Source organism: Dasypus novemcinctus, chromosome 10 (genome assembly GCF_030445035.2).
Source record: "Dasypus novemcinctus isolate mDasNov1 chromosome 10, mDasNov1.1.hap2, whole genome shotgun sequence".
NCBI lineage: Eukaryota > Metazoa > Chordata > Mammalia > Cingulata > Dasypodidae > Dasypus > Dasypus novemcinctus.
The window spans coordinates 77,431,283-77,452,102 of record NC_080682.1 but is presented as its reverse complement, the minus strand read 5'-3'; the positions used below and the strand labels follow the sequence as shown (position 1 = coordinate 77,452,102).

At 34.7% G+C, this 20,820-nt stretch overlaps 1 protein-coding gene across 28 annotated transcripts in view; it reads right to left on the bottom strand.

Moving 5' to 3' along the window:
- SOX6 (SRY-box transcription factor 6) overlaps positions 1 to 20,820 on the bottom strand; it is a 701,188-nt gene that overhangs the window by 433,764 nt on the left and 246,604 nt on the right. Inside the window, exon 1 of one of the 28 annotated variants that reach the window (XM_058305696.2) lies at positions 14,056 to 14,130. The exons of the other annotated variants lie outside the window; for them this stretch is intronic. The gene's annotated coding sequence lies outside the window, so the exon portion shown is untranslated. Of the gene's footprint in view, positions 1 to 14,055; positions 14,131 to 20,820 lie in introns of those variants that run through there. 28 annotated transcript variants of the gene reach the window in all.

The following is a 20,820-nucleotide window of genomic DNA, read 5'->3' as shown; positions in this document are numbered from 1 at the left end:
GTGTGTCCTGCTGTGGCCCACTGGGTGGACTGGGGGAGGTGTGGATTACAATGTGGACCACTGTCCATGTGGTGCAGCAGTGCTCCAGAATGTATTCGCCAGGTGCTGTGGCTGTGCCGCGATGATGGAAGAGATTGTTGATGTGGGAAGGGTGGGGTGGGTGGGGTAGGGGTATATGGGGACCTCATATTTTTTTAATGTAACATTTAAAAGAAAATAAAGAAGGGGAAAAAAAAGCCTGCTTCGTGTAAATTACATCTCCTACTGGCACTCTGACTCTAAAGTTATTTGACTATGCCTGAGTTTCCTCATTAGTAAAATGATAAAATAATAATAACAAAGCCTAGTTCATAGAAAGTATATAAAGTATTAAATTATATAATACATTTAAAGCACTTTAGCACAGTGCCTGATCCACAGATAATATTCAGTGTATGTTAGCTATTATTATTATACCTAATATTTGTTGAATGACAAGTAAAACCTCCTGAATTCAGCAAATTATACTGCCTTAATTTGTTTAGACAGTAAGCTTACTGAAATAAAGAATCATATTTTATACTTCTTTTGTATCTGGCATAGTACTGAACATATCATATTAATTCAATAAATATATGATTGATTGATTAGTGAGAAATGTTATGAAACCTACTAAAACTATAGGTTACAAAAGCCACATACCCAAGATGACCAGAATAAATAACATGGGGAAAAAAAAAAAAAAAACCAAGCTTGTTAGTTCTGACTCTTAACCTTATTATACTACGTAATACTAAATATTTTTTATTTTATCATTGAGATACATAGCAAGATTTTCTAGTAGAAAAATGAATCATGATAAATTAATGGCATAGGGAAAAATAGGCAAAAGGAAAGGAAAAGTAGAGACCGGTGGTAGGCTTTAACACTGAGTTGCCAACCAGTCAAATCTCTGTGGGCCATAATGAAGGAAAGAGCACTAACAAAGACTTGGTTGACAGCTAGCAGTAGGATTTTGTTTTGGAAAGGCTACTTCTCTAAAAGACCACTCAATAATAAGTTAAGTTGAGTAAGGGTGATAACTGACTCCAAAAGGAATATGCAATAAACCACTTGGTACAAAAAGCTTAAACACTGTTCTTTCACAGAATGGGAACTACAGAAGAGTAACATAAAAGGCAAAATGCCCATATGAACAAAATCTATGATAAGGTGGAAGGGTGTAGTTGTGTGCAGTGGATGGGCATGACAATGGTGCAGTGATGCCACTGGTCTGGGTGATGCTGGCCTGTGAGGGAGTAGGGTGTACAGGGGGTTGCACTGTCCACGGAACTGGGGGAAGGAACAGATGAACTCTGGGGATATGCAGGTATGTGGTTAAAACTAAAACATTGGGAATGGGGTTTTTTTTTGTTTTATTTTCTTTTTGCTAATATGGTAAGGGAGGACCAGTGGTTTCGGGTGTTGGATGTGGGGGGCATGTAGGACAGGGTGCACCTGGGGCAGGCTTTTAGGGAGTATGTGAGTATTCATCCCACCATAGGGCATTGTTTCAGAGGGTGGAGGCCCACACAATGAACAGGAAGGTATTGATTTCCCATCCTGCTATATTTTCAAATAGAGGGGTGGGAGTCTCTCGAAAGCATAGGGAGTGCCTAATAGGGAAGGATAGGCCAGTATGTCAAGCCCTCAATGTTTTGCAAGTAAATATGAATCTTGTTCTTCAAGGAGTAAAACTTGGTGGTTGCTGTGGGTCCTGGGCGGGGGGTGGGGGGGGGAGGGAGGAAGGGAATAGAATAAATGAAACATGGGGCATTTTGGGGGCACTGGAATTGCTCTACATGATCTTGCAATGATGGATACAGGCCATGTTAAATTTCATCAAAATTTATAAAAGTGTATGTTCCAAAATGTAAACCATAAAGTAAATCATTGACCATGGTTAGTAGCAATGCTTCGATATTTGTACATCAATTGTAACAAATGTACCATCTACATGTAAAATGTTATTAATAGGGGAAAGGGGAAAAGTGGAAGGATGTTCGGTATATGGGAATCCCCTATATTCTGTACATGACTTTTCTGTAAACTAAAGTTTCTTTGAAGATAAAACGAAAAAAATAAATGGAAGAATATGTCACTGTACATAAAAGACAACAGATCTTACAGTGATGAAAAATATAATTCCAAAAATTTTTTAAATTATTTCTTTTATTATTTCAAAGTCCTTTTATTTTTTTGTATTTTATTTGTCATTTTTTAAACTATCATTATTTCATTTTCTCATTACTTTTATTCAGTTATTTTGTTGGCTTCATTTTTTAAGAAGTTTGGGATCACAGAAGGGTTACAACTGTGACAGGGGAGGATCATTGATATATTGTGTTAGTGATGGGAGATACATGGGAGAAGGTTCACCTGGGGCATACCTATAAGCCATATGAATGAGTTCAAATGTTCATGCGGCATTGTCACAGCAGGTGGAGATCCAACAATAACATGGGACAGCAAGAATTTTCCAAGTACAGAGACAGTAACTAGTGAAGGAGGATGGACCATTGATGGGCCGTTGATACTGATAAGAGTGGTTGTTAATCTTTTTCTTGAAATTGAAACTTAGACTTGTATTATAAGTTGCCTAAGAGTTACCTTCTGAGAGCTCCTTGTTGCCCAAATGTGGCCTCACTCTAAGCCAAACTCAGCGTATAAATGCATTACCTTCCCGCAGTGTGGGGCATATCTCCTGGAGATGAACCTCCTTGGTACCAAGGGATTACTGTCAAGCACCAACTAGCAATGCACCTGGAAAACTACCTTGACCAAAAGGGTTAAGGGTAAAGACAAAGGAGTTTATATGGTTAAGAGACTTCAAAGTGAGTCTGGAGGTCATCCCATAGGTATGCTTATGATCATCTCAGCAGGATCCCATTGACTTCCACAGTAAACATTGCCTCAAATAGTGGGACTTCTGAAGGCTCTGGAGACATCCAGGCACTAGAGGCAGGAGTTTGGCACCCTGCCAGTGGGCCCTACATTGGAATTTATGCTCCCCAATAACGACAGAGTTGGACTCAGTCCTGGTTTCCCTACACATGGCTCTTCTGCCCCTTCTATTTGAACCTATAATTATTACTAGAGTTGATACGTGTATGTCCAAGAGACGTAAATCTTTGGGCTTTCCATGTACTAGCTGGGGCCTGAATCTGAACAGAATTGCAAAACCTACCTCCAATTCATTGAACTCACCCAGGACAACTAACAAGGAAATGATGATGGACAATGACCATCCTAAGGAACAGAGAGAGTCTGCAGCTGCAGGCAAGATAGTCCCATCCATCTGCCCCCATGGGATCGAAGTCCCCTCTCAATTAGAGGTGGAGTGGGCATCACCATCTCAGAATCCTCAGGATTGGGGAATGACCGATGGACTAGAGTAGACATACTGTTATTCTGCTAGAGACTTACTGTTATTCTAGCAATGGAAGAATTTTTATCATTGATATGGAGGCAGTGGACTCTGGAGGTTATGAGGGAAGGGAGAGGGGAAAATTGGAGTAATATGGGGGGCATTTCAGACATTGGCATTGTCCTGAATGACATTGCAATGACAAATAAAGGTCATTATATATTTTGTCAAAACTTACAAAATTGTATAGAAGGGAGTTTAAGCTATAATGTAAACTATAATCCACACTTAGTGGCAATGCTCTAATATGTGTTCATATTCAATAGAAAAATAAAATCATAATTAAGCACCTTTGAAATTTTGAAGGACAGAACAGTTTTTAAAGATTAGTAAATCTGACATCACTTTTTAGAATATCTGGCTGTAATAACCAGAAATGAGAAATACTTAGAAAAATTAAGATTCTGATGTACAAATATAGTTTCAGTTACCACAAACTTCTGTCCATTCCTTTAAAGACATTTCATTATTTTTTTCTGATGCTATAAAAGCACAATTTCAGTTACTGTGTTCATAACTTGCTACTGTCATACTACTTTTTAACTCTTCACAAATGTTATGTAATAGTGTATAGAGTTTATTCATCAAGAAGAATGTGAGGGGGAAATTGCATTGCACAGAATAATATTCACTGTAGAAATTAGTATATGAATGAGCCCCAGCGCACAAAGAGAAATATAATTTCATCATAAAACTGTAGTTATGACAAAAACTATATGAGTTTTATGTTCCTAACACGTCTTCGGCATTAAGAAGTAGAATGACAAAGTTAACACAATATGCAGTTCTGTATTTCTACAATATAGAAAAATGAATTCTAGATGCATGCCTAAAGCAGAGACATGTCAGCAGTGAATACAAACAAATGTGCCCTTCTTCAATTTCTGTCTCACAGTTTGAAGCCCTCTCCTTTAATTCACTCTTCTTTTTATACTTTGTTCTTTTTCCTTGGGTCTATAGCTTGCTTCTTTGGGTTATTCTTTCATGACAAGTAATCTTAGTGTCCTACTCTATTAGATAGCTCTTGTCTTCTATGGCATCTTCCCCTACTATTCTGGAAATAATAAATCTTGCAATAAAGTATGTGACATCATACCTGAAAATTTAATTGGTGGGTTTCTATAATTTCCAGAGGTACAATAATACCTAGGCATTGTACAGTTTTTATTGCAAGAGTTTGTGGGTTTATGGTTAACATGTTTTTAAACCTGTAACCTTCAAGTATGGAAATATACAACATATCTTGAATAAACATATGCTTTATAAATACATATCACATATCCAATGCATTATTAAATCATGACCATGCTAAAAAAGAAAGAAAGATATTTATTTACTTTCACTAACACAGTCACTAAAGATCAAGCCCTTGGCATATTTAATAAATACTCAAGGCTATGGCATCTTTAACCCATGTTTTAACTCAGTATTATTGCTACCATAGTTTCTCTGAAGATAATATCTCACAACATTATACTGAACCATAATGACCTAAATCATAAAGCCAAATATTTTCTTCTCTGAACTCCCTACATGCTCTTTCATCACTCAAAATATCCTGGACTGCACACACACACATCTGGGAATCCTGAAGCACTACTTCTTATAAAACTTCAAAAAATCCTATAAAAAGCTTTCCATTCAAAATCAGAAAATTTGCAAAGCCTACTAAGAATCATTTTCACTGTCAGGAACTCAAACTTTTCAGTTCATTGGAATCTTTATTAATGATAGCATTTGAGTATAAGTATGCTATCACTAATTCACAGGTATGTAGCTTTTCTTTCCAACTCCCCTACATTCTTAAGGTTGTTTATGTAATTTGATGAAAATGCATCTCAAAATAATTCCAAAAGTTAAGTTTTACAGCAATACAAATGGTATTTCATATATCACATGTGGGATGCATTTTTAAAACATAAAATGATAATTTAATATTAATATTTTTATCATTTTCTCCTATCTAGTAGTTTAAAAGACTTACTCCCAACCCAAGTTTAAATGTGTGCCAAAATATGACTCAACTATTTTAAATAATTAAAATTAATCAACCAAGTGGTGAGATTTCTTACAATAGAAAAAGTGAAAGGAAAAAAAAAGGAAAACAACATAAATTCTAATGTGACAAAAGAATTATATACCTGCCATAAATTCACCCATTCAATGCAGAATCTACTATAGCTAGGAAATGCTCTGTCCCCTGCAAAATCCAAGAACCAGTAAAGGCAAATAGCTTTAAAAGGCAAAATATTTTAAAAGAAATGATCAGATTCATAGTAATTCCTTCCTTGTTCATTCTCTCTCTCATTTTCCACTCCTCTCCTCATTCTTTTTTCAATTTTATAATTCTTATTAGAGAAGTTGTAAGTGTAGATTTACATAAAAATCATGCAAAAATACAGAGTTCCAATGTGCCCCCACCCCTATTCTTAACATTTTGGATTAGTGTGGCACCTTTGTTACAACTGATGAAAGAATATTATTATAATTGCACTATTAACCATCATCCATATTTAGATTAGAGTTCATTATTAGTGTTGTTCAGTCCTAGTATTTTTTTATTTTTATTCTACTAACATATATACAGCCTAAAACTTCCCCTTTTAACCACATTTAAATATATAATTCAGTGGTGTTAATTACATTCACAATGTTGTGCTATCTATACCACCATCCATGACCAAAACTTTTCTATCACACCAAATTGAAAGTCTGTACCAATTAAACATTAATTCTTCATTCCCTACCCCTGTCCCAGCCCCTGGAAACCTGTATTCTAGTTTCTGATACTATGACTTTGCTTATTCTAATTATTTCTTATCAGTGATATTATACAATATTTGTCCATTTGTGTCTGGCTTGTTTCACTCAATATGATGTCTTCAAGGTTCATCCATGGTGCCACATGCATCAGAATTTCATTCCCACAAGGTGAGCACAGGGTGGCTCCATATAGCACATTGCTGAGGGCAGGTGGGAGAGGGGAGACAACAAAGGCACCAAACATGAAGCTTCTCCTATAATTTTTTTAATTATCTTTTTTTAAAGTTAATAGATCACACAAAATGTTACATTAAAAAACATGAGGTTCCCATATACCTTACTCCCACCTCCAACCCCCATCATTTTTATTGTATTTTTTTGAAGATATATAGATCACAAAAAAATGTTACATTAAAAAATATAAGAGGTTCCCATATACCCCACACACCCCCACCCCACTCCTCCCATGTCAACAACCTCTTTCATCAATGTGGCACATTCATCCCATTTGGTGAATACATTTTGGAGCACTGCTGCACAACATGGATTATAGTTTACATTGTAGTTGACACTCTCCCCCAGTGTTTTCAGTGGGTTATGGCAGGATATATAATTTCCAGCATCTGTCCCTGCAATATCATTTAGGACAACTCCAAGTCCCCAAAATACCCGCACATCACATCTCTTCTTCCCTCTCCCTGTCCTCAGCAACTACCATGGCCACTTTTTCCACATCAATGCTACAATTTCTTCCATTACTAGTCACAATATTTCTATAGCAGAATATCAGTAAATCCACTCCAATCCATATTTTATTCTTCCATCCTGTGGGCTTTGGGATGGTGATGTCCACTCTACCTCTAAATCCAGAGGGCTTAGATTCCACATGGATGATGGATGCAATTCTCCTGCTTGCAGTTGTAGGCACTCTCAGTTCCCTGGTGTGGTGGTTGACCATCTTCACCTCCCAGTTAGCTGACCTGGGTAAGGCCCTGAGCCTCAGCAGAGTTGCAACTCTTACGGCTTTTAAAGCTGTGTTGCCTTGATTCAGCACTTGCCAGTTACTGCAACCTTTTAACTGTTTTCCAGAGTTTTGAGGAAGATGGTTCTGCCAGTTTTTTCTAGTTGTTCTAAGATTCTGTAAGGAAACAGCACCCTGGAACAACTTACGCAGCCATCTTTGTCTCTGCTTTCCTCTTTATTTTTATACTACTTTCATTTTTATTTATTATAACTATTAATGATTTTCTAGTATGTAAATATTTGTTTTAAGAAAAGAGAACAATCATGATCAAAACAGAATGAAAGTCAAACTTACACTATACCTATTATCAACTTTTAAGGACGGCACTTAAAAGTAAAGGGTTTTCTGACTAAAAATGGCTACTGTCATTAGGTTTCATTTGAGAAAATAGTTATAATTTCATCAACATATACAAAAAAGAAACCTCAAAAGTTATCAACTCACTATTATTAACTATTATTTCTTAAATCCTTTTCAAACTTTATTAGTCCCAACCAATTCATTTTAAAAGAGGGTAATGATATTCTCTACTCATCAAACTTAATCTTTCCAATTGAGATTAGATATTTTATATCAGTAAACCAGAGAGTGTTACAAATGAAAGGAAACTGAAACGTAGAGATATTAAGCAACTTGTTCCAGAAATTAATTAGTTACTAGTTAGTAGCAGAGTCAAGGCTAGAACTCAGTTGTTCAAACTCCAAAGCACCGAAGAAGATTTAGAACTAGAATCCAGATCTCCATTTTTTGAAGCCCTGAGCATTATACAGAAAACGAAAGAAGAAATGGCCCTGGCCACTCATTAAAAATCTATAGTTGCATACTTCTCTGATGAATATTGTTATTTGATCACCATAATGAAGGCAAGTACAGAACTAATGTAAACAGGACTTTTTAAAAAACAATTCGGTTAGCCCCAAAATCATTTTTGTATAATTCTGGCACACATAATGTATAAACCTTCGAAATTAGATTGTCTTAAAGTCAATATTCAAATAAACCAGAATTAAAAGAAGGGGAAAAAAAACTGGCAAGGGGTGGGAGTAGCAATAAGAATGAGATTAAAGAAAGAGAAGCATCCAAGCTAGAAATAGGTTTGCTGTCAAAGGAAAGTCATCCCAGGATTAGAAAATTTCCACGCTAGTCAAGATATAATCCATACAAGTTTGCTAGAATTGCTATAATTATAAATGAGATCCTTAACTCACTTCCTTTACACTCTTGCCTTTAAATGGTTAAAGCCTTGTATCAAAAGATGTGTAGCAGGAATATGGGAAGACAGAATATAAGGAAATTGGGTTTCAAAATCACAGCACTTCTGCTAAGGGTAAGAGTTTCATATTATCTCCATGAGAGAGAAGTGAAGAAAATGAGGGAAGAATCCCTTATGATCATCACAGAAGCCCACGATTACCGTGGGCAGACCAAAACAAAGGTCAACTTAGATCTCCCCCAGCAACTGTTGTAAAACTCATGTTTTAGAAATGGGGAAAACCTACTGCTGTAATACAGATGTAACATTTCAGACTTCAGAGGTAACAGTTTTAGCTCTTTAACACTCACTAAACTGAACCTTGACATAAAGAAGAAAAGGAAGGGAAGGGAGAGGAAGAGGGGATGAGAGAGAAAAGAAAGGGAACAGGAAAAGGGAAAGGAAAACAAGAAAGTAGTAAGAATCACTATCCTTCCGGAAACTAAAACCTTTTAAAGCAATTTACCAAGAACCTTTTAAAAGTAAAAATAAAGTCAAGTAGTTACAATGCATATTTTTTTAATCATGTGATCCCCAATTGATTTATAAATTTAGTACAATTCATTAAAATCACAATAGAGTTTTATGGGGGGATAGGAGGAGATTATTTGATAAAATGCTTCTAAAGTTCCTCTGGAAAAATAAATACTTAAGATTAACCAAGATAATCTGAAAAAGAAGTATAATTCAATTTAAAATATATAATAAAATGTCATTAATTAAAAGTATTCCAAATGAATGGATGGATGAATTAAACCAACAAAAGAAGTTTAGAAATAACCTCATATATCTCTATGAATTTAGTCTGTGGTATACAGTGGTATAAATGGAGGATGACATAACTCATCTCATGGGGACAACTGGTTCTTTATATTATATTCTAATCTCATATCGCACTTCAAAATAAATTCCAGATAGATTAAAAAATTAGAAGTGAAAAAAATAAAACCATGATAATACTATAATAAAATATATGTAAATATTTACATATTCAATATTTACATATTTACAAGTAAATTAGCCAAAGTAATGGTGGTAGAGCCAAGGTTCCAATCCAATCACAAGTAGTCTGACTCTAAAATCTATGCCACCTCTCCAAGAATATGAGCAATAAAATTACCAAACAATGCAAATCAACAATTAACAAATGAAGAAATATTCCATTTCACTAATAATCAAAGATATACCAATTGTAAAAAAAAAAAAAAAAAGAAGACATTTTCTACCTATCACAATGGTAATAATTAAATTTAATAATACAACCAGTGTCAGCATGGATGTAGCAAAATGAATACACTTATGCATTGCAGGTAAAAGTAAACTGTTGCAATATTTTCTGGAAGGTATTTTGGCTATATGACTCAAATGCCTTAAAGAAGTGCTTACCATGTTAGAAACTGTATTACTGATGTGGAGATGGTTGCCACGGTAGTTGCTGAGGTCTGGGAAAGGGAGGAAGAGGTGTGATATGGGGCATTTTGGGGACTTGGAGATGTCCTGAACAATATTGCAGGGACAGATGCAGAACACTGTTTATCCTGCCATAACCCACTGGATGGACTAGGGGAGAGTATGGACTACAATGTAAACTATGGTCCATGTAGTGTGGCAGTGGTCCAAGGTGTATTCACCAAATGCAATGAATGTGCCTCACTGATGAAAGGGGATGTTGATGTGGGAGGAGCGGGGCTCAGGGGTAGGGAGTGGGATACATGGGAACCTCTTACGTTTTTTAACATAATGTTTTATGTAATCTATTTATCTTTTTAAAAAAAGACAATATAAAAAATATATATATAAAAAGAACTGCTTACCCAACAATTCCATTTCTAACAACTTAAAGAAATAATCACAGATGTCTGCAAAGATTGAGGAACAAAGTAGTTTATTGCAAAAATATTAATAACAGCAGGGAAGTGGATTTGGCTCTATGGTCAGAGCATCTGCCTACCACATGGGAGGTCGGGGGTTCAAACCCAGGGCCTCCTGACCCGTGAGTGCTGATACATGTAAGGAGTGCCATGCCACGCAGGGGTGTTCCCTCCATCGGGGCACCCCATGCGCAAGGAGTGCGCCCCATAAGGGGAGCTGCCCAGTGGGAAAAAAGTGCAGCCTATCCAGAAGTGGCACCGCCCACATGAAGAGTTGACAGCAAGATGATGCAACAAAAAAAAGAGACACAGATTCCTGGTGCTGACAAGAATACCAGCAGACACAGAAGAATACACAGCAATGAACACAAAGAGCAGACACCTGGGGCGGGGGGCAGGGAGGGGGTGGAGGGGATTTTTTAAAAACTGGAAAATCGGAAATAGTTTTAACTATAGATGATTGGATAAACTATAAAATGTCTACAAATGGAATCATATGCAACCATTAAAAAGAACAACATAGAAGAAATGGGAAAATGTAAATAAGATATATTGTTAAATAATAAAGCAAATTATAAAACATTTGTTACCATATGATTCTATTTTTCTTAAAAAAGAATTATTTATACACACACATATATGTATCTGTGTGTATATAATAATAAATGATAGATATTAGATAAGTAGATAAAATTTTAATACTGGAAGAGCATATACCTTTCTTTAAGCCAATTTTTTTATTGTCTTTTTTTTTTAAAGATAACATAGGCCCATGCACAGTGCTGATGCACGCAAGGAGTGCCATGCCACACGGGGGTGTCCCCCGCATAGGGGAGCCCCACACACAAGGAGTGCGCCCCGTAAGGACAGCCACCCAGCACGAAAGAAAGTGCAGCCTGCCCAGGAATGGCGCCACACACACGGAGAGCTGACACAACAAGGTGACACAACAAAAAGAAACACAGATTCCTGGTGCCGCTGATTAGGATAGAAGCAGTCACAGAACACACAGTGAATGGACACAGAGAGCAGACAACTGGGGGGAGGAAGGGGAGAGAAATAAATTAAAAATCTTAAAAAAAAAAGAGGCCCCCATATACCCTATATACCTTCCCTATATACCTTGATATTACAGTGATTAAATATGGACAAAGGGAACAGTTTCTTCTCCTGCTTCTTCTCTTATATGAATTTCCTAGCTTTTTATTTGCAATATGTTACTTTTATAGTATGATAATAAAGTTCATTTTTAAAAGAAAAGGTATGTAGGAGAATATTTAATAGCATGGGGAAATGCTTGTGATACATTAACTTTAAAATAGGTAGGTCGCAATCAGCATGTGCAATAAGTTCCCTTTTTCTTTTAAAAATATGTGTATCAAAGTAGAAAAAACTTCAGGGATATAATCTGTATAAATGTTCTGAGGTATAGCTAGATATCTTGTAAGAGTTTTTTCTGAGATTTTCTTTTGATTTTTTCCCAATTTTTTTCAATGACCATGGATTATTTTTCAAATCAGAAATAAAGCAATGAGAAAGACTGTATTTATATTATACCCTTTAATCCAAATCCATTCTACCATCTAATTGTTTAAAAGCCCTTAACTAAAGCTAAAAGCAAAGAATTACATGTTGTCTTAGTTACTTCCAAAACAGACACCAAAAGGTATTCTAGCTTTTCAAGGAAAAGCAAATCTCATAAATGTGTTAATATATTACATCCAGTCAGAAAATTTATTTAAAGTGATGAACCCCTTAAATGTACTATATCAAGCTGCAAAGGAAACCTACAAAGCAATCAGACAAACTTCCTTGAAATATGTCCATCTATTTATAGATAGGTAGATATAGTAAAATAATATCATTGCAGAAGAGTTAAATAGATGATAAAAATGAAATGTGCTGATACTGGTCATCAATACAGCAAGCAAAAATATTTGGAAGAAACAGGGACCAGTTATTTGGAAGTGTGGTATTGCCAAAAGTTTTGGACCTGATTTCTGATGTTTGATTTTTTTTCTTTTCTTTTTTGGTGGTTCTTTTTTTTTACTTTTTTTTAAATAGATAAGTTGTGTGGGCTTACCAGACAATCATACATCCATATACCACCCTATTTTTAATTCCCTACATTAGTGTAATACCTTTGTTAGAAATGATGAAAGTGCCTTTTTTTAAAAACTGTACTATTAACTATAGTCGTTGGTTTAATCTAGGGTTCACTGTATTGTGCAGTTCCATGAATTTTGCTTTTAATTTTTATTCTAATACCATATATACAATCTAACATTTCCCCTTTTAACCAATTCAGATATATATTTTAGTGCTGTTAATTACATTCACAATGTTGTTACCATCTTTTAAGCAAATCAATTAATCTCTCCAAATTTTAGATTCCTCAGCTTTAAAGTCACAGTAAAAAATTAGATCTTCTGCTTTAAAATTATAGTGAAAATTGATTAAAATGTAAAGAATTTTCATATGACTAAGCTAATGTAAACCCTAGAGTATCTTCTAAATTATCTACTTAATTTAAACATGGATGACAATAGTAATGGCACAAGACTAAAAGAGAATTTTTAAAAGAAAGAAATAATATAAAGAGAGTGAGAGGAGATGACATCCTTGATAACAAAGAACCTCTTTACAGGGAATAAAAGCTCAGGAAAACTTTCTAGCTTTTTACCCATTCTCAGAAGGCCAGAAGAACTGAGGACCAAATTTCTGAATTTGGCTGCTAGCCCCAAAACCAATTAATCATCCATTAGCACTTCTCCACATGGAGAAGCTGATATAGCATCAACAAATTCTTTATCAAAATCAACACTTTGTAGCACTGAAAAAGTTAAAAGTGTTGTAATCTATAAAGGGTCTAGCCTATTCTGTTAAAACTTTATCCCAATTGGACACTCTGCTTAATAGTATGTTTAAGAAATGTATTTCTTTACCTCTGCTGCAATTTTTGGGTCATTTATAATTTCTTTCATCATTTAGAAAGTTTGCATGTTCTTGTAATTCTTCATCTGATATTTGTACACATTCTTCATGGAAATATATCAAATACAGTCAGCTTCAGCTTTATTCCCACAAAGGGAGAAAACACACTTGAAACTTTTTGGATTTTAGTACAATGCTCCAGTTCTTATATTCACTTCATTCACTTTCCATCTCCTTAAAATCTCACCTTCTCTTCCTATCATCTCCCTCAACCCAAACACATACATATACACAGATACAAGTTCAGACTTTTCAAAACAAACAAACATAAAATCACCTGAGAGTGACATTTAACTATAAGCTGTTTTTCTTATTTTTTAAGTTAATTAACTTAATTTAAATTTATTTTTTTAAGTTAATGAAAGAAAACACTAGATTACACTTCTCAAAGTTTAGTAGTTTTTTCCTCTAAGACAATGTTATTAACCAAAATAATAAATCACCATTACAGTAAGCGGATTCTTACAGTTAATCATTATGAAAGAGAAGTAAAATTCTTAAAAAGCAAAAGTCTTTTCCTATCAAAACATTTTTTTTCCTTACTCATTATGGGTTTTCTGGATATACCAGGATTGCTTTTCTCCCAACCATCATCAAACCATCCAAAAAATATCTTTGTCAAACACACTGTTACTTCAGCTGATAAATAATAACATACCTGGACACCTGGACACACAAAGAATAGCTTAAATATTTATTCAAATACCTCAACTTCAGGAACTAGCTTCTTGCCTTTGTCCTTTGGTGACCACAGTACCGAAATTGGAAACCTCTATTGCTGTCATTATTTCTAATTTGAAATCATCCTCTACCCTCCACACCCTTCCACGAGGGAAACATAGCTTTTATCTTTGTCTTGCACATGCATACCACAGTGTGTGTGTGGCGGGGGGAGAGTAAAGTGAAATTGCCACCTTATTTCAATATAAAACAACAAATAAACAAGGAGTACTTGCTACTACGGGATACCAGTACACATTCTACAACCAAGATATTGGATGGAACTACACTGCTGTTACCTTATTTGCCTGATAGAGTATATTTTCAAAAGGCAGAGAAAAATCTCACAACATGCAGGAAAGTTATCTTAAAGTAAAGAGATGCTATATTTTGCAGCTCAAAAGAAGCTTGTGTCCATTCTGAAGAAAATATTGCAATTTTGGATGTTTCTGTGCTTAGGTTCAAGAAATCAGAATGAAGTTACAGAGTTCAGTATGAGGTCATTGTCAACTTCCAGGTCGGTCTTAGGGAAGGAAAGAGGAAATTTTAAAAAATTATTTGGTTATGTGTGAAGTAAAAATAAAATATTCTGATGGGCAAAGACTTCTGTTTTTCAGCATAGCAATTTTTTTCAGAAGTCTTGAATTTTGAAAAATGTTAAAAATTCTAATTAAAATAGTATAGTAATAGCTAACACTGTAAAACACTCATTATGCAACAAGCATTATTCCATTTACCTTACATTATATTAAAATATATCATTTATATTAATTCATTTAGTCCTCAAAACAAACAATCCTTCTAGGAGTTGGTACGCACATATAGGTATTCTTATAACTATTTCCATTTTACATATGAGAAACAAGGTATCATAGAAATTAACTTGACTAAAGTTGGAGAGCCAGAGTTTCAGATCAAACAATGGTATTTTGGCTAACTGTTGTACTAACTTGCATGTAAATCCATAAATCAGTAACTTTTACATATAGGAAGTCTAACCAAAGAATGTACTCAATCCTCAAGTATGAGTCATAACAAACAAACGGCTTATTTTCATAATAATTAGAATCGCCACTTCCTTGGTAGACTTTTTTCAATTCATTCATATCCCTGCATTTCTCCATAGATCCCTCATACAGTAACATCCCTATATTAGAACAATGAGGAGAATTAGAAAGGAAATAGAAAGGAAGCAAAACCCAAAACAAATGTCTCAAAGTAAATGTACTTATTTACTTTTCCTTAATGAGAATTCCTCAGACCTTTGTTCATAATCTTTTTTACTCTTGCTTTGACATAATTTTAGCACTTTTAAATATCTGAGGGGCACACAGGTTCAAATCCTGTTTCTACCATGTATTAGCTTATGATCTTGGACAGGATACTCAATTTGTCTAAACCTAGGTTTTTTAGTGGTAAAATAGTTCACCTCATGGAGCATTGCAGGAATAAACCAAATTGATACAATCTATGTAAAGTTATTACACAGAGCCTAGCATATAGTAAGTGCCCAGTAAAAGATGCTATTCTATGTTATTAGATGTTATTAGATGTTATTCTAAAAAAAAAATGAACTAATAACAAATCAAGGCATTGTTGTGAGAATTAAAGAGCATAGTTTATGTGAAAGCACCTAACATGGTGCTGTAAAAACAAAAAAGGCTCTATAAAATGTTAGTTTTCCCTCAGATTTTATCTAATATAATAGCCCATGGCAGAATAGAAGTAGCAGATTATAGGATTATGGGAAGAGGAAAGGTATTACCAGAAGCAACCACACTAACTACAGAGAAATGGCAGTTTATAGTCTGGAAACAAAGGCAAAGAGAAAACCCAAAATGCAAACACAAGAACTCAAAACATGTTTTTTGGGAGCCATGCAATACAGACGCAAATAGCCTCAAAAGACCTTCAACTCAAGGAACAGTTTAGGGGAAGCGGACTTGGCCCAATGGATAGGGCATCTGCCTACCACACGGGAGGTCCGCAGTTCAAACCCCAGGCCTCCTTGACCTGTGTGGAGCTGGCCCACGTGCAGTGCTGATGCGCACAAGGAGTGCCCTGCCATGCAGGAGTGCTCCCCGTGTAGGGGAGCCCCACGAGCAAGGAGTGTGCCCCGTAAGGAGAGCTGCCCCATGCAAAAGAAAGTGCAGCCTGCCCAGGAATGGTGACGCACACACAGAGAGCTGACACAAGATGACACAACAAAAAGAAACACAGATTCCCGTGCCACTGACAACAACAAAAGTGGACAAAGAAGAACATGCAGCAAATGGACACAGAGAACAGATAACTGGGGTGGGGGTAGAGGGGGGAGGGGAAAGAAAGAAATATAATAAATCTTTGAAGAAAAAAAAAAAGGAACAGTTCAGGAATCAGATGTTCATAGTGATAACAAAACTGTATAAGAACACAAAACACAAAACTGTATAAGATAGAACCTCAACTATCTATATATTACACCAAAATATTAACAGTAGTTTTATCTCTGGTAGTGGAATTATGATTGATTTTAGTTTTCTTCTCGAACCTTTCTGTATTTCCAAACAGCAAATGGTTTAGGAAATCAGAATGTATAGTTAAACTGTAAAAACTAATTTTGGTGCCTAAAGAGACATTCTACAGAAATCTAAGAAATATACAAAGGAATAGAGGGAAGAACTCACTCTGTATTAAGAGTCCCGGGTTCAAAAAGCCTACATTAGTCCTAGAAGAATAAAATTACTATAAAAATGTAACAAATGGGGAAAAATTATTTATTTCAGTTCCACCTGAAAAAGAAAAAAATGCTAAAAGCAGATACATCTTAGAGGTACTATTTTAAATAGCAGTCAATATCAACATAAAGTTTATAATAGATACCACATATAATTATCTCTATCTCTGCTTGCAACAATTCTGATACACCCTCATTCTTAAGATTAAAAAAATTAAACTTCTCTAGAACAAGAGAAAAATAATCTAATAAAGTGAGGAAATTTTAAAATCAGTCATAAGTGAAATGCACCTTTCTACCTTCTAAAGGCAAATTTAGCTATTACTGTGTAATCTCTGACACTGCACAATTAAGAAAAAGAAAGAAAAGGTGGCAGCCCCCAAAAGCAAATTAAAATATCAGAAATGATCTTATGGCAAAAAACTTTTATCATCTAAAGTGTGCCTCTCTCTTTGGAACTGTCCCCACTGAATGCCATGTGTAAATAGTAGAGAAATACCAGAGAGCGAAACAGCCAATCCTAGAGGACAGCAGGGGTTTATTTATTTAGAAAAAGCACATCTTCCCAGAAATATAATTCATTTTCCTGCCTCTTTATTAGGTAATATAAAGGAGAGAAAAGTAGAAGAATAAAAAGGTTTAAGTACTAGACATGGTAAACTTGATTAATTTAGGTATTGCTAATAGTACTAGCAAAAGCACAGGTCTAAAACAGATTTAAGATGGGCTAAATGAAAGAGTCATGGCAGAATCAAAACTAGAATGTATATTGTGTGCTTCTCTGTTCCCAACTAATATTCAATTCACCCTTTCCACAATTTTTCGCAAAACTTGACATCTCTTGATCTAATTGTCACTTTAGCTGACACAGCTATGACTATTTCATATCTTTTCTTGGACTCCAATTGTCAGTGGCTAAGGCAACAGACACCATTAATAGCAGAGGAATCTATATTTTTTTAACAAACACGATAAGTCTAAATCATGCTTGTAAATTGTTTTCTAAAGTATACCTCATCTTTGCAAACCAAACAAAAAATGTTCTTTACATGTGCTTTACTCTCAATTGTTTCATTATTTTCAAGTCTTATTTCTATCACTTACAAAAGCTTTTCAGTAAACAGTAAAATTAAAACAAATATATTTCCCTTATTAATATATCTAGGAACATATTTTACTCGATTTTAAATTTAATACACTCAGGCTTTGGAAATGCAAACTCTAAGTGAGACAAGAGACACAGAGTTTTTCATGATGCATAAAGGAAAGACAGGCATAATAAGTTTTCTCTCTCTCTCTTTTTTCTTTCTGTTTTGAATTAATGCTGTATAAATCCCAGGCAACTGCTATATCATCTGTGACTGAATTGAGTCCAAAAGAGAAAAATACGTAAACATTATTTAATTATAACTTCAGGGTTTTTTTCTCTTCCACTTCCTCCCCCAATAGCTAATGGTCCTTTCAAACTAAGAGGGCAGTTTCATGGTCGTTGCTTGGAATTGCCTTGGGTGACTTTAGTATGTTCAGAGAATTGTGATATCCGGAGCCATATTTCTCTCTAAGGTCAATTCCTTAACTGTGGTTCTCAAGCTTCTGGCTTTATTTCAAAGCTGTCTTTGCCTTGCTCTAAAATTCATAGGAAGACTGCTTGTATTGGTATGTGTGGGGCTCTTAAAGAATGCTGGTGGAGATTTTTCCTGTCCTTAAATGTGCAGTTTTGCATTTAGCTTGGGGAGTAGGGCAATAATGAGAGTTGAAGGAGAAATCCATGCACTTTTAAAATTTTACAGGAAACACAAAACAAAGAAAAGTGTATTTTTGCGGTTCTCAGTTGAGGACATCTCATTGGAAAATCTTTTGCTACCTGGGTTGTGAGTCTAAAACATAAAATCTTACCATAAAGCACTGTCCTGCTTAAAAGCCTTTATTACTTACCCCATAATCTACAGGATAGACTTCAAATTCTTCGGATGGATACAAGACCCACTATAATAGGATTCCAAACTATATTTCTAACCTTATCTCCTACCACCTATACGATACACTCAGCAACATATGGCCTAATTGTCTCTAACTATTCTTTGATTATTTTTCAGTCATATTGGCCTGCTTTCCATTCCAAAAATTTGCCATCCTTCTTCCCAGTTCATGACATTCAGAAATGCTGTTAATTTCTCATCTCTCTTTTTCAGCAAATTATCCTTACTCCTCCTTTAGATCTCAGCTTTAACATCACTAATAGAGAGTTACCATTCTTGATCCCAAGCCCAGGTTAGGTCTCCCTTTTCCTTCATAGTATTTATTTTAGAATTAAATATTTACTCAGTGTCTTCCTCTTCTTTGGATTGTAACCTCCTAGAGAAAGGGACAATATACATTTTAGTTTAGCCCTGTATTCCTGGTCTATACATACTTGGTATACAAAGGGTATAGGAGATTCTTTGATTATCCAAACATTATGTGAGTCTCCAAAATTACACAGGAATTAAAAGGCCTCAATATGTAAAAATGATCACTAATGAATTTACCATTTTTAAAATTAGTCTTCATTTAAAAATCCCTCCCATTAATCTAAATTGTACCTCACTCATGATGGTCAATGTCTTTGTATCCTTGATAATCACTTTTTAGTGGTTCAAACTTCACTGCAAATTGGAGTCACATGAAGACCTTTAAAAAATATTGATGTTTGGGCCCCATTCCCAAGGATTTATTTTATTGGTTGGAATGCAGCCTAGGCATAAGGATACTTTTTTAAATTGCCAGATAATTGATTTTCAGTCAAGGTCCAGAATTACAACCTAGCTGATTGCTGGAAATTGCATTGTTGAATATTATAACCAATATTCAAAGTAAAAATATAAAGTCACTGCAAACTGAATTGATCCTTTAGATTATAAAATAACCCTCTTTATCTCTGATAATAATTTGGTCTTGAAAAAATTTTTATTTGGTATTAATCTAGCTATTTCCAGCTTCCTTGTGCTTACTCTTTTATTGTATATCTTATCTTTCCATTTACTTTCTGCCTGTGTCTTAATATTTAGAATGTGTCTCTTGTAGATAACATACAGTTGTTTTTTTATCCATTATGACAATCTTTAGCTTTTAATTGGAGGATTTATCTTGTTAATATTTAAGGTAATTTTTTATGTGGTTGGATTTAGGTCTACAATTTTACTATTTATTTTCTAATTTTCCTCTCTAGTGTCCTGCTATTCCTCCTTCCTGCCTTCTTTTGGATTATGTAAATAATTTTAAGAATTCCCTTTTAATTTATTTATTAGCTTTTTAGATATACCTCTTTGCATTATTGGATGGTAGCTAGAGAAATTACAATATACATCCTTAACTTTTCATAGTTTACTTAGACTTAATATTGTACCACATCCAGGGGAATAAATTTATGGGTGTACTTATTGCCCCCATCCTAATTCATATATAATACATCTATGTATGTTGTTAACCCCACAAAAATATTGTAATTTTTGTTTTAGCTGTTCATATGTATATTAAAGAAATTAAGAGGTTTTTTTTTTAACATTTACCCATATATTTAGTATTTCCCAGTCACTTTATTCCTTCCTGAAGATTTGAGTTTCCTTCTGGTATTTCCCTTCCTCCTATTTATTGTAACTTTTTTTTATAGTACATATCTGTTGTTGAAGAAATCTCACAGTTTTCTTTTACTGACAAAGTCTTTATTTCAACTGTATTTCTAACATGGAATTCTTGGCAAACAATTTGTTTTATTATTATTTCCACACATCAAAAATATTGTTCCATCGTCATCTGGCCTTCTTAGTTTCTGATGAGAAATCAGCCATAATTTGAGAAGTTGCTCCTCGTATGGAATATATTATTTTTCTCTCTGGCTGCTTTCAAGATTTTATACTCATCATTTGTTTGCAGCAATTTGATTAAAATGTACCTAGGTGTGGTTTTCTTTGTATTTATCTTGCTTGAGGTTCACTGAACTTCGTAAAGTTATACATTTTTATCTTTTACCAAATTTGGGAAATTTGGGGCCATTAC